This window comes from Pongo abelii, chromosome 14, assembly GCF_028885655.2.
Source record: "Pongo abelii isolate AG06213 chromosome 14, NHGRI_mPonAbe1-v2.0_pri, whole genome shotgun sequence".
NCBI classification, from domain to species: Eukaryota; Metazoa; Chordata; class Mammalia; order Primates; family Hominidae; genus Pongo; species Pongo abelii.
Genome location: NC_071999.2, coordinates 27603084 through 27615121, shown reverse-complemented (window position 1 = coordinate 27615121; position 12038 = coordinate 27603084).

Genomic DNA, 12038 nt, shown 5'->3' with positions numbered 1-12038 from the left:
AACCAGGGTGGTAGTGAGAATTGAGAGGAGAGACAGATTGGAGAAACAGCAGAAAAAATTAGCACAACTTGTGATTGACTAGCTATGTGGAGGATAGCAAAAGCAGTCCTACACAAAAAGAACGAAGCTGGAGATGCCACACTACCCAACTTCAAACCATCTACAAGGCTACAGTGAGCAAAACAGCATGCACTGGTACAAAAACAGACACACAGGCCAATGGAACAGGTTAGAGAACTCAGAAATAAAGCTGCACAGCTACAACTGTCTGATCTTCGACAAAGCCAACAAAAACAAGCAATGGAGAAAGGACTTGCTACTCAACAAATGGTGATGGGATAACTGACTAGCCATATGCAGAAGATTGAAACTGGACCCCTTCCTTTCACCACAAACAAAAATCAACCCATGATGGTTAAAAGACTTAAATGTAAAACCTAAAACCATAAAATCCCTGGAAGATAACCTAGGAAATACCATTCTGACGTAGGACCTTGTGGAGATTTCATGATGAAGATGCCAAAAGCAATTGCAACAAAACCAAAAACAGACAAGTGGAACCTAATTAGAGTTTCTACACAGCAAAAGAAACTATCAGCAGATTAAACAGACAGCCTACAGAATGGGAAAAAATATTTGCAAATTATGCATCTGACAAAGGTCTAATATCCAGAATGTATAAGGAACTTAAAGAAATTTACAAGCAAAAAACAAACAACCTCATTAAAAAAAAAGGGAGGGGCAAAGGACATGAACAGACACTTCTCAAAAGAAGACACACACACAGCTAACAAACATGAAAAAGTGCTCAACATCACTGATCCTAGAGAAATGCAAATCAAAACTACAATGTGATACCATCTCATACCAGTCACAATGGCTATTATTAAAAAGCCAAAAAATAGATGCTGGCAAAGTTGCAGAGGAAAGGGAATGCTTATACACTACTGGCGGATATGTAAATTAGTTCAGCCATTATGGAAAGCAGTTTGGTGATTTCTGAAAGAACTTGAGAATTACCCTGTGACCCAGCAATCCTATTACTGAGTATATACCCACAGGAATATCAATATCATTCTACCATGAAGACACACGCACACGTATGTCCATCGCAGCACTATTCACAGTAGCAAAGACACAGAATTGACCTAGGTGCCCATCAATGGTGAACTGAATAGAAAAAATGTGGCACACATATACCGTGGAATACTACGCAGCCATAAAACAAAAACAAGATCGTGCGCTTTGCAGCAATACGGATGGAGCTGGAGGCCATCCAGCTCCAGCTTAAAAATTATTCTAAGCAAACTAACACAGGAACAGGAAACCAAATACCTCATGTTCTCACTTATAAGTGAGAGTTAAACATTGAGTACACATGGGCACAAATATGGGAACAACAGACATTGGGTCCTACTTGAGGGTTGGAGGCTGGGAGGAGGGTGAGTATCAAAAATCTACCTATCAGGTGCTATGCTTATCACCTGAGTGACAAAATAATCTGTACATCAAACCCCCATGACACAAAATTTACATATATAACAAACCTGCACATGTACACTTGAACCTAAAATAAAAGTTAAAAAATAATTAAATAAAATGTGCTACAAAAAAATAAGCTGGATTTAGGCATGTCTATTTGTGTATAAACATAAACTGGATTTAGGCATGTCTATTTGTATATAAAAATAAACTGGATTTAGGCATGTCTATTTGTGTATAAAAATGGAGCTATTGGCACAGTCATTAACCAACTGAATTCTATCTCAGTATATCAAAATGGCTAATATCGATGTAAAGATAATCAATAAGAGAAGAGAAAATATTTCAGGTCAGATTTAGGATTTTACATGAAATTATCACTGCTGGAAAACCAACAGATTACATGTCAGATGGATCGCAGGAGACGTGTGAGGACTGACACAATGTGGAATAAACATTAAAAAAAGACCGGGCGTGGTGGCTCGTGCCTGTAATCCCCGCACTTTGGGAGGCTGAAGCAGGTGGATTGCCTGAGGTCAGGAGTTCAAGACCAGCCTGGCCAATGTGGCAAAACCCCATCTCTACAAAAATACCAGATATCAGAGGCTGGGAAGTGTGTGTGGGTTAGCAGGGAAGAGTGGTTGGTTAATACAGTTAGACAGAAGGAATAAGTTCTAATGTTCTATAGCAGAGTAGGGTGACTACAGTTAACAATGTATTGTGTATTTCAAAATAGCTCTAAGAGAGGACTTGAGATGTTCCCAACATACAGAAATGACAAATACTGAAAGTGGCAGATACCTTTAATACCCTGATTGGTCATTACACATTCTATGCATGTAACAACATATCCTCTGTACTCCATAAATATGTACAAATATTTGTTGTGTACCAATTAAAAATAAAATTAAAAAATAAAAATACAGTATATCTACACAATGGAGTATTATTCAGCATTAATACACTGCAAGTTGGGTAAACCTTGAAAACATGCTACATGAGAGAAACAATGCATAAAAGATCACAAATTGGGCTGCACGTGGTGGCTCACCTGTAATCCCAGCACTTTGGGAGACCGAGGCAGGCACATCACTTGAGCTCAAGAGTTCCAGACCAGCCTGGGCAACATGACAAAACCCGTCTCAACAAAAAAAATTAGGCAGGTGTGGTGGTGCGCCCCTGTGGTCCCAGCTACTGGCTACTCACGAGGCTGATACAGGATGAAGGCATCAGGGCAGTTTCATGGCTGGGATCAACTCTTCTGGGAGCAGGTCCTAGCAGGACTTGGTGTCCACATCCAGGTTATGGGTCCCGCAGAGAGCTTGGAATACTTACCCCTCAATCTGTGGGGAGGAGCAGAGGCTGACGCCTTGAGGACTTACTGTCCTTCTGACCAGTCCTGATGTTTCCAAGGTACTGGGGTTTCAGGACTGGATAAGACTGTTCTAAGGCCACAGTGTGGAAACTGCAGTGTGGCAACTGCAGGAAGTCGCAGGCCAAATCCTCAACTTTGGCACTGTCTAAAGTAACTTTCTTGGCCGGGCGCGGTGGCTCACGCCTGCCATCTCAGCACTTTGGGAGGCTGAGGCAGGTGGATTACCTGAGGTCAGGAGTTCGAGACCAGCCTAGCCTACGTGGTAAACCCCTTCTCTACTAAAAAAAAAAAAAAAAATACAAAAAATTAGCTGGGCGTGGTGATGGACACCTGTAAACCCAGCTACTGAGGAGGCTGAGGCAGGAGAATCGCTTGAACCCAAGAGGCGGAGGCTGCAGTGAGCCAAGATTGCATGACTGCACTCCAGCCTGGGCAACAAGAGCGAAACTCCATCTCAAAAAAAAAAAAAAAAAAAAAAGCCTATTTATATACTTATTTACTTTCAAAATTTGTTTTTTTGGAACATCACTCTTAGGATTTACATAACAAATAGTGTGTGTATAAATTTACTAATTTTTATTTTATTTGTAAGAACAACTCACTCTTAGCAGATAGGGCCATGAACACATCCTTATAACATAACAGGTACAGACAAGACTGTTTAAATCATGACCACTTTACTCCTATAGTAAGTAGGTAGAGCAGGAATTCCTACAGAGGGAAATTATTCCTCCAGTTCTTGCTAGCTCAGACTTCCTCCCAGGCTGAATGATTGATATGACTCCTCCTTACATCTGCATGGTTATCCGCCCATCTCAGTCCCCAGTAGAAAGAACAGACCTTGAATCTCAGAGACGGTTGGTGGCCACAAGTCCCTGAACTGCTACTTGGCTTCCCCAGTAAAAACTCAGACTTGCCCAGGCGTGGTGGCTCACACCTGTAATCCCAGCACTTTGGGAGGCTGAGGTGGGCGGATCACCTGAGGTCAGGAGTTCAAGACCAGCCTGGAAACATGGCGAAACCCTGTCTCTACTAAAAATAAAAAAATTAGCCAGGTATGGTGGCATGTGCCTATAGTACCAGCTACTCGGGAGGCTGAGGCAGGAGAATCTCTTGAACCCAGAGGCGGGTTCAGTGAGCCAAGATCGTGCCACTGTACTCCAGCCCCTGGGCAACACAGCAAGAGTCTGTCTCAAAATAAATAAATAATTAATTAATCAATGAAAACTTGTTCTTGTAACCCAAGGCAACTGATAGGCTCATTTAGGCTCTGGCTTCCAGTGACAATGAGTTCTAGATGACAAGTCTCAAAGAGAAGAGCCCCTCTCATTGTCTGGGCCCCTGCCCTAAGCCTGCAGACTCAGGTTTGGTTCTCACTGATAAGAGAGACAGAGTTTCACCATGTTAGCCAGGCTGGTCTCCAACTCCTGACCTCAGGTGATCCACCCGCCTCAGCCTCCCAAAGTGCTGAGATTACAGGTGTGAGCCCACCATGCCCAGCCGGGTTCTTAGTTTTCAATATCTCAGAAAGCCAATTAGATCTTAATCTCATTTAAATCTCTTAATTTTATACAGTAGTAACAGTGAACACATGGCAAAATTCAGCCCATCTCACTCAGAAACTTCATTTTAGGACAACATTTCAAACTCCTTTCCCATCTAGGCATTTTTCAATAGCAGATATGTGGCACACCTGACTCCCTTCCTCCCCTTTCTTCTCCTGATCCCTCTTGGTGAAGGTTTAGGGATTAGAGATGTACCCAGAGCCAGAATTCACTGGCCTAAATCACCAATCCTTGGATTACTACAAGCTCACCTAGAGTCTAAAAGAACAATTCTCCTTATGCCCTTTGTGATCCTGGAAACATTACTTCTCTCCTCAGTTGCTGTTTCTCACTTAGCATCTCATTTTGAAACTTTGTTTCTCTGTGGCCACTATGACATTTGCTCCACTGAGCTTTCTGGCTTTAATTTTTGCCCCCTCAATCAGCTCCAAAAAGCCCTACTGAAGTAGCCCCAGAAACTCACATTGCTATTCCACCCTTTAATGATTTCTCATCTAAATATTAACTACCACTCCAACATTCCTGCATTTGTGGTCATCTTGTCCACACATTTTGCTGAACCTAAATGAAGAAATTCCTATTCCTTTTACTCCAGATTATCCATACAATTATTCTTAAAAGCCATCCTTGGGATATACTGAGGAAGGTACTTCACTATTGGAGTCTGCTGATCTAGGGTTTAAGTGCTGGCTGCACCACTTACTTAGCAAATTTCAGAGAGGTATTAAATTCCTATAAATGGGAATAATGTCTACTTTATAAGGTGTTTCAAAAATTCAGTGATAATGTATGTGATATACACAGCACAGGGTCAGTCTGTCAAGCAGGACCCTGTCAGTGGTGGCTAAGAAGATGATGATAAGTACCCATGGGGTGCCAAGAACAGAGCAGTCACATCTACTGACCTCAGCCACCAAACACCAGCCCTTCCAGCTTCCCTGGATGCTTTGCTAACTGTGCGTTTTTTGGGGATAATATGTGCTTTTCTCTTTGGCTTGAAAACAGAACACTCCTTCAAATGGCTGAAGTATCTTTATTATATACATGGTCTGTGCTTTATCATACTAATTTTTTTTGAGGCAGGGTCTCACTCTGTTGTCCAGGTTGGAGTGCAGTGGGCATGATCACAGATCACTGCAGCCTTGAACTCAGGGGCTCAAGTGATCCTCCCACCTCAGCCTCCGGAGTAGCTGGGACCATAGGCGCACACCATTTGTTTTTAAGAGATGGGGTCTCACTATGTTGCCCAGGCTGGTCTCAAACTCCTGGGCTCAAGTGATCCTCCCGCCTCGGCATCCCAATGTGTTGGGATTACAGATGTAGGCCACCTTGCCCAGCCCTAAATTTTTTTTTTCTTATGGTAAAATACACAAAAAATGTACCATCGTAACGATGTTTAAGAGTGCAATTCAGTGGTGTGAAGTACATTCACATTGTTATGTAGCCATCACTACTATCCATCCTCTGAACTTTAAAAAAAATCATCCCAAACAGAAAGTCTATACCCATTAAACACTAACTCTCTATTCTCCCCACCCCCAACCCCTGGAAACTACTTTCTGTGTCTATGAATTTGCCTATTCTAGGTGTCTCACATAAGTGGAATCATATAATATTTGTCCTTCTGTGACTGGCTTACTGCACTTAGTATTATGTCCTCAAGGTTCATCTGTGTTGCAGCATATATAAGAATTGCACTTCTTTCAAGGCTGAACCATATTCCATTGTACATCTATACCTCATTTTGTTTATCCATTCATCCATGGATGAACATTTGGGTTCCACATTTTGGCTATTGTGACTTTATCCTGTTTTACATTCTGCAGCAATTTACATCTTTATTTTCAGAACTATTAAGTTTCCTCACATTAATACTCATAAGAAAAGAGTCATGGAAGATTTTTATTTGATTTCATTTTTTGGTCATTTATCCTTTTTTTTTTTGGCAGCCACAAAGACTGGGATTTCTAATTCTATGTTATGATAAGTAGACAATTTAAGTCATTTATCTTTTTTTCTGTTTCCTTTTCAAAGAAAGAAAATAGTATTTTTCTAAAATATGATCATGTCAGTTTGGTCTATTTTTACATATGTTAAGGAGAGCAATAATAGACAAAATAATAACATAATATAACGATTAGGTATTTAGTTAAAAAAAAAAAAAAGTAAGCCAGGTGCAGTGGCTCACGCCTGTAATCCCAGCACTTTGGGAGGCCAACGCAGACAGATCACCTGAGGTCAGGAGTTCAAGACCAGCCTAGCCAACATGGTAAAACCCCATCTCTACTAAAAATATAAAAATTAGCCAGGCATGGTGGCACACGCCTGCAATCCCAGCTACTTGGGAGGCTGAGGCAGAAGAATTGATTGAACCTGGGAGACAGAGGTTGCAATGAGCCAAGATCGTGCCATTGCACTCCAGCCTGGGTGACAGAGCAAGACTCTATCTCAAAAAAAGAAAAAAAAAGTAGAGGATGGGGCAATAGATAGCCTGCCTCTTCTCTAACCAAGCTGTCAATTGTTTAAGAAATAGACAATAAAGAGTATAGCATATGGAGGCCAAAATACTACTTTTATTATGAACAAAGCTGATTTGGGAGAATGCAGCTTATCTCTACTTGCAGGCAGATGGCCATTTTAATTCTAAACCTCAGAATTAAACAGGTCTCCCAGCCACTCATAGACAGGTCTCCTGCAGGGAAGGAAAAATTATCAACTGACAGTCTAATTAAATGCTTGTCTTTTATACCTGCTATGGTTTGAATGTGTCTCCTCCAAAACTTAGGTGTTGCTAATGTGATGGTATTAAGAGGTGAGGCCTTTAAAAGGTGATTAGGCCACGAGGGCTCCTATCTTGTGAATGGGATTAGGTGCCCTTATAAAAGGGCTTGAAAGAGGGAGTTCATCCCCTTTTTTCTTCTGCCTTCTGTTATGAGGACACAGCATTCTTCCCCCACTCCTCAAGGATGCAACAGTCAAGGCGCCATCTTGGAAGCAGAGACTAGACCCTCACCAGATAAATGAACCTGCCAGTGCCTTCATCTTGGACTTCCTAGCATCCAGACCTGTGAGAAAACAAATTCCTGTTCTTTATACATTACCCAGTCTGTGGTATTCTGTTATAGCAGCTCAAAACAGATGAACACAATGCCCTCAACCCACCTCTCTGCCTTGGTATCCATCACATTCTGTAGCAATGAATCTGTAGCCTGTCTCTTTCCTATGAGCATGTTGCTTTCATCCATTCTTCCACTCACTCAATTGGTTTTATTGAGTGCCCATTCTGGGCCTAGAAATAGCTAGGTTTTACAGTCAGGACCTCACAGAAGTGACAGAAACTGACACAATCCCTACCTTTAAGGAGATCAGCACATAAAATATTGTAAAGGAGACAGAGTATGGTACTAGACAATAAGAAGGGCGGAGTGACTTAACAAAGCAGGAGGAGAAGGCTTTCTTGGGAAGCCAATTTATGATGACACCTCAAGGTCAAGGAGTACTTCAGTATACTATACTCTGATGTCTAGTAGAGGCATAGCACGTAGCAGAGCTCAGTAAATGCTTACCAATTAATGAATGTTATATGTGAAAACACTATATATGCAAAGTACCCCACAGATGTTAGCCATTATCATTTAGTTAATATGGAGAGATCTACTTTTATTCAGTTCTCTGGAACTCTCAAAAAGATATTATAGCATACAACAGAGAAAACTCATTAAGAGTGTCGACTCATTTAGACATACCCAGAGTCCTGTCTTCCTAGGAGAGAGCTTGAAGCTATTAGGTGTAGGACTAAATACAGAGAAATTAGAGAACCAATCATCCCATTTCAATGTTTGACCAATCCCATTTTCCTCCATGCAAAAGCAAGAGTTCACAAAATTGATTTTTAAAATAGTGATAAAATGACTTTAAAGATATTGGAAAATGAGAGAAATACATAATAAAGATTAAGTATTCCATTTCACTGATGGAAGGTAATGTTAACTAAATCTGAAAATATAAATGCAGCAAGCTGCCATTCCCAAATTGATATTGGACAGTGAAGAAAGTGGCTCACTCTGTATCCATCGTGGCACTGGAGTTCTGACAAGCATGTGGAAAGAGACGGATATTATTTTTGAAGCATGCGGTATGTATTAACACATTACCTCATTCAATTCTAACACTTACAAATCTTGTGAGATGGAAATTATACCCATCATTTATGAAGGAGGAAACAGGCTGACAGATTGTTATGTTGTCATGGCAGGGATTTGAATGGAAGTTTCTGACTCCAAAGCAGAGAAGACAACAGAAAAAAGCACAGAAAAATATAGGAAAGTCACCATAGAATTGTTGACAATTAAGGAGCTGGCAAGCAAAGACACACTCAGAGCATTTCTCTTTGCCTCCTTGCCCTCTGAACTGTTCAATAAATAGTGAAGAATGCAAAGCTAACTGCGGTATTTATTTCAGATCTGCTGTTGCTCTTCAATTCAAAAACAAGACAGGAATGTTAAATTTGTCAATTTAAATTGGTAAAGGTAGACCTCTATCAGATACAGGTGCTTCTTGACTTACGATGGGTTTATTAGGAAGGGGAAACATAAGTCAAGTGCCTTTAATACACCTAACCTATTGAACATCAGAGCTTAGCCTAGCATACCTTAAACATACTCAGAACACTACATCAGCCTACAGTTGGGCAAAATCATCTAACACAAATCCTATTTTATTATGAAGTGTTGAATAGCTCATGTAATTTATGGGAACAACATTCTGAACATGAAAAACAGAATAGTTGTATGGGGACTTGAAGTATGGTTTCTACTGAATGTGCATCGCCTTTGGAACCATCATAAAGTTGAAAAATTTTAAGTCAAAGCATCATAAGCCCCAGACTGCCTGTATATGAAACACTCCCTTGGGGGCACTATGCCAGATACCATGCCTAAGTGTTTTCTAACTTTCTGTACCACATTCAAAAGGAGCATCTTCATAAAGATGTTACTGAAATCATAGAAAATATTAGTCCTTCCTTTCTTTTGCAGTTAACAGGATTTTTGAAAGCAGCTCTAAACCACAAGCATATTCCAGCAACTGTTTGTCCCTCCAAGTATGAGCTACTTCCTCCCTCTACCACCATCACTCATATTCTAGTTTGAGGAAATATTAAGAAGCACAGTAAATCAGTCTGTCTTCAGGAATTGCTTAGTCCTTGAATTAGTGTATTTTATAAAGCAGGTTTGCTTTAGCTCCTTAAGATTTGGTTACTTCGAATAAAATCTTCCCAATTTGTAGCCAATTTGCATGCCATGTATGAATGCCTGAATTTTAAAAGCACCTTTAGGATTAAGAGTTTTGTTGTCTGTATTTACATAATTTAAATCTGATTACTTAAGCAAGTTTTAGAGCAATTTTAAGAATAGTAATGAGACAAGAATCTTAATATACTCTTGCTGGGCACAGTGGCTTATGCCTGCAATCTCAGAACTTTGGGAGGCTGAGACAGGCGTTGTCACTTGAGGTCAGGAGTTCGAGACCAGCCTGGCCAACATCGTGAAGCCCCATCTCTACCAAAAATACAGAAATTAGCCAGGCGTGGTGGTGGGCACATGTAGTCCCAACTACTCAGGAGGCTGAGGCAGGAGAATCACTGGAACCCAGAAGGCGGAGGTTGCAGTGAGCCGAGATCACAGACTGCACTCCAGCCTGGGTGACAGAGTGAGACTCCTCAAAAAAAAAAAAAAAAAAACATTCTTTAGATCCAAGAATCTAAGGATAACACCTTCTTTAGAACCAAATGTATAAATGGTCAAACGAAGGATGTTTTTAACAACATGGTGTGAACTGTGGAGGTATCATCTTCTTCCAAAGCTATCTGCAAAAAAAGGGACAATGTCATCACTGGCTAGTGAAAATTAGAAAAATTTAAGGAATTCTCAGCAAATGTCATATTTTTTAAAATACCAACGGTCATCCCCTAAGAGGGTAAATGCACCTGTCTTTTCTAAAAACAAAGCAAAACCAAAACAAAACTCTATAGAAAGATATTATAAAATCAAGGATTAAATTTAGGTTGATTAATAAGTGATTGAGGTTATAAGTAATACTATCTCCAGGATTTTAATATTTTTTTTAATTTTTTTATTTTTTGAGATGGAGTCTCACTCTGTCGCCCAGGCTGGAGTGCAATGATGTGACCTCAGCTCACTGCAACTTCCACCTACCGGGTTCAAGTGATTCTCCTGCCTCAGCCTCCCAAGTACCTGGGACTACATACAGCTGCCTGCCATTATGCCCAGCTATTTTTTGTATTTTTAGTAGAGACAAGGTTTTGCTATGTTGGCCAGGTTGGTCTCGAACTCCTGGCCTCAAGTGATCTGCCTGCCTTGGCCTCCCAAAGTGCTGGGATTACAGATGTTAGCCACCATGCCCAGCCTACCTCCAGGATTTTTAATTTCTCGGCAGGGATAATATGACATTAAAAACAAGCTTCTGTTTTATTAAGAAGAAGATTTATTCATAACCAATTTCTGCTTCAAATCACTTCCAAGCATATAGCAAATGCCAACCTTAAAAGAGGGATTCCCTATTTGATTGTCTCCGTTTATTAGAATATGGATGGTCTTTTCATTCTAGGTAACATGCGCTTTGTTTGCTTGTTTTTGTGTAGGAATTATCTTGGAATCTGGTAATTCTGAGACTCTACTGATGGCTAGGCACTGCATATCTACATTATGTGCCCATTTCCACTCATTCCTTAAAATATTATGAAACACTGTTACATACAAAATATGTATAATATAATGTATAATATGCATAACATATATTATAGTATAATTATAATATAGTCATCATATAATGAGTATAACATGAAAGCATGAGGAAATGACCACCTGTGAACCTGCCATCCAACTTGAGGAACAGAATGACAGTACTGTCGAAGCCCCTGTGTGTCCCTCCTCAATCACCGTGTTATGTTGATCATTCCTGTGCTTTTCTTTATAGTTTTATCACATTTATAGCTAAGAAAGTATATTCAAAATTTGGCTTCTGAATTTTATAAAATACTATTATATTGCATGTATTCTGCTGAAACTTACTTTTTCACTCAGCGTTGTTTCTGAAATTAGTCTATGATGATGTGTATAGCTCTATTTCAATCATTTCACTGCCATATAGTGTTCCATTGCAAGGATAAACCACAATTTATTATCAGTTCTCCAGGTCTTGGGCACATTCTCCCCTGATTTGTACTGTTTCGATCATTTCTGTACTTGCTTCCCAGTCCTTATCTGCAAGAGGTTTTTTTGGGGGGTATGTTCTCCAGGAACAGGATTGATTTTCATAAATTATGTAATTACATATATAAATATATATAATACATATACACAATTATGAATATATTCATAAATATACTTGTTTAATATGAATATGAAATATGTTATATAATTATATAGAACATATATTATAAGTATAATTATGTAATTCCAAAAAGGGGTTGCCAATTTACACTGCCACCAACAGTGTAAAAGTAATACCACCTAACTTTTAATTTTTTGGCCATCTAAGGGGTACAAATGCTACCTCAATATGGTTTTAATTTGCATTTCCCTGGGCATTCTTTT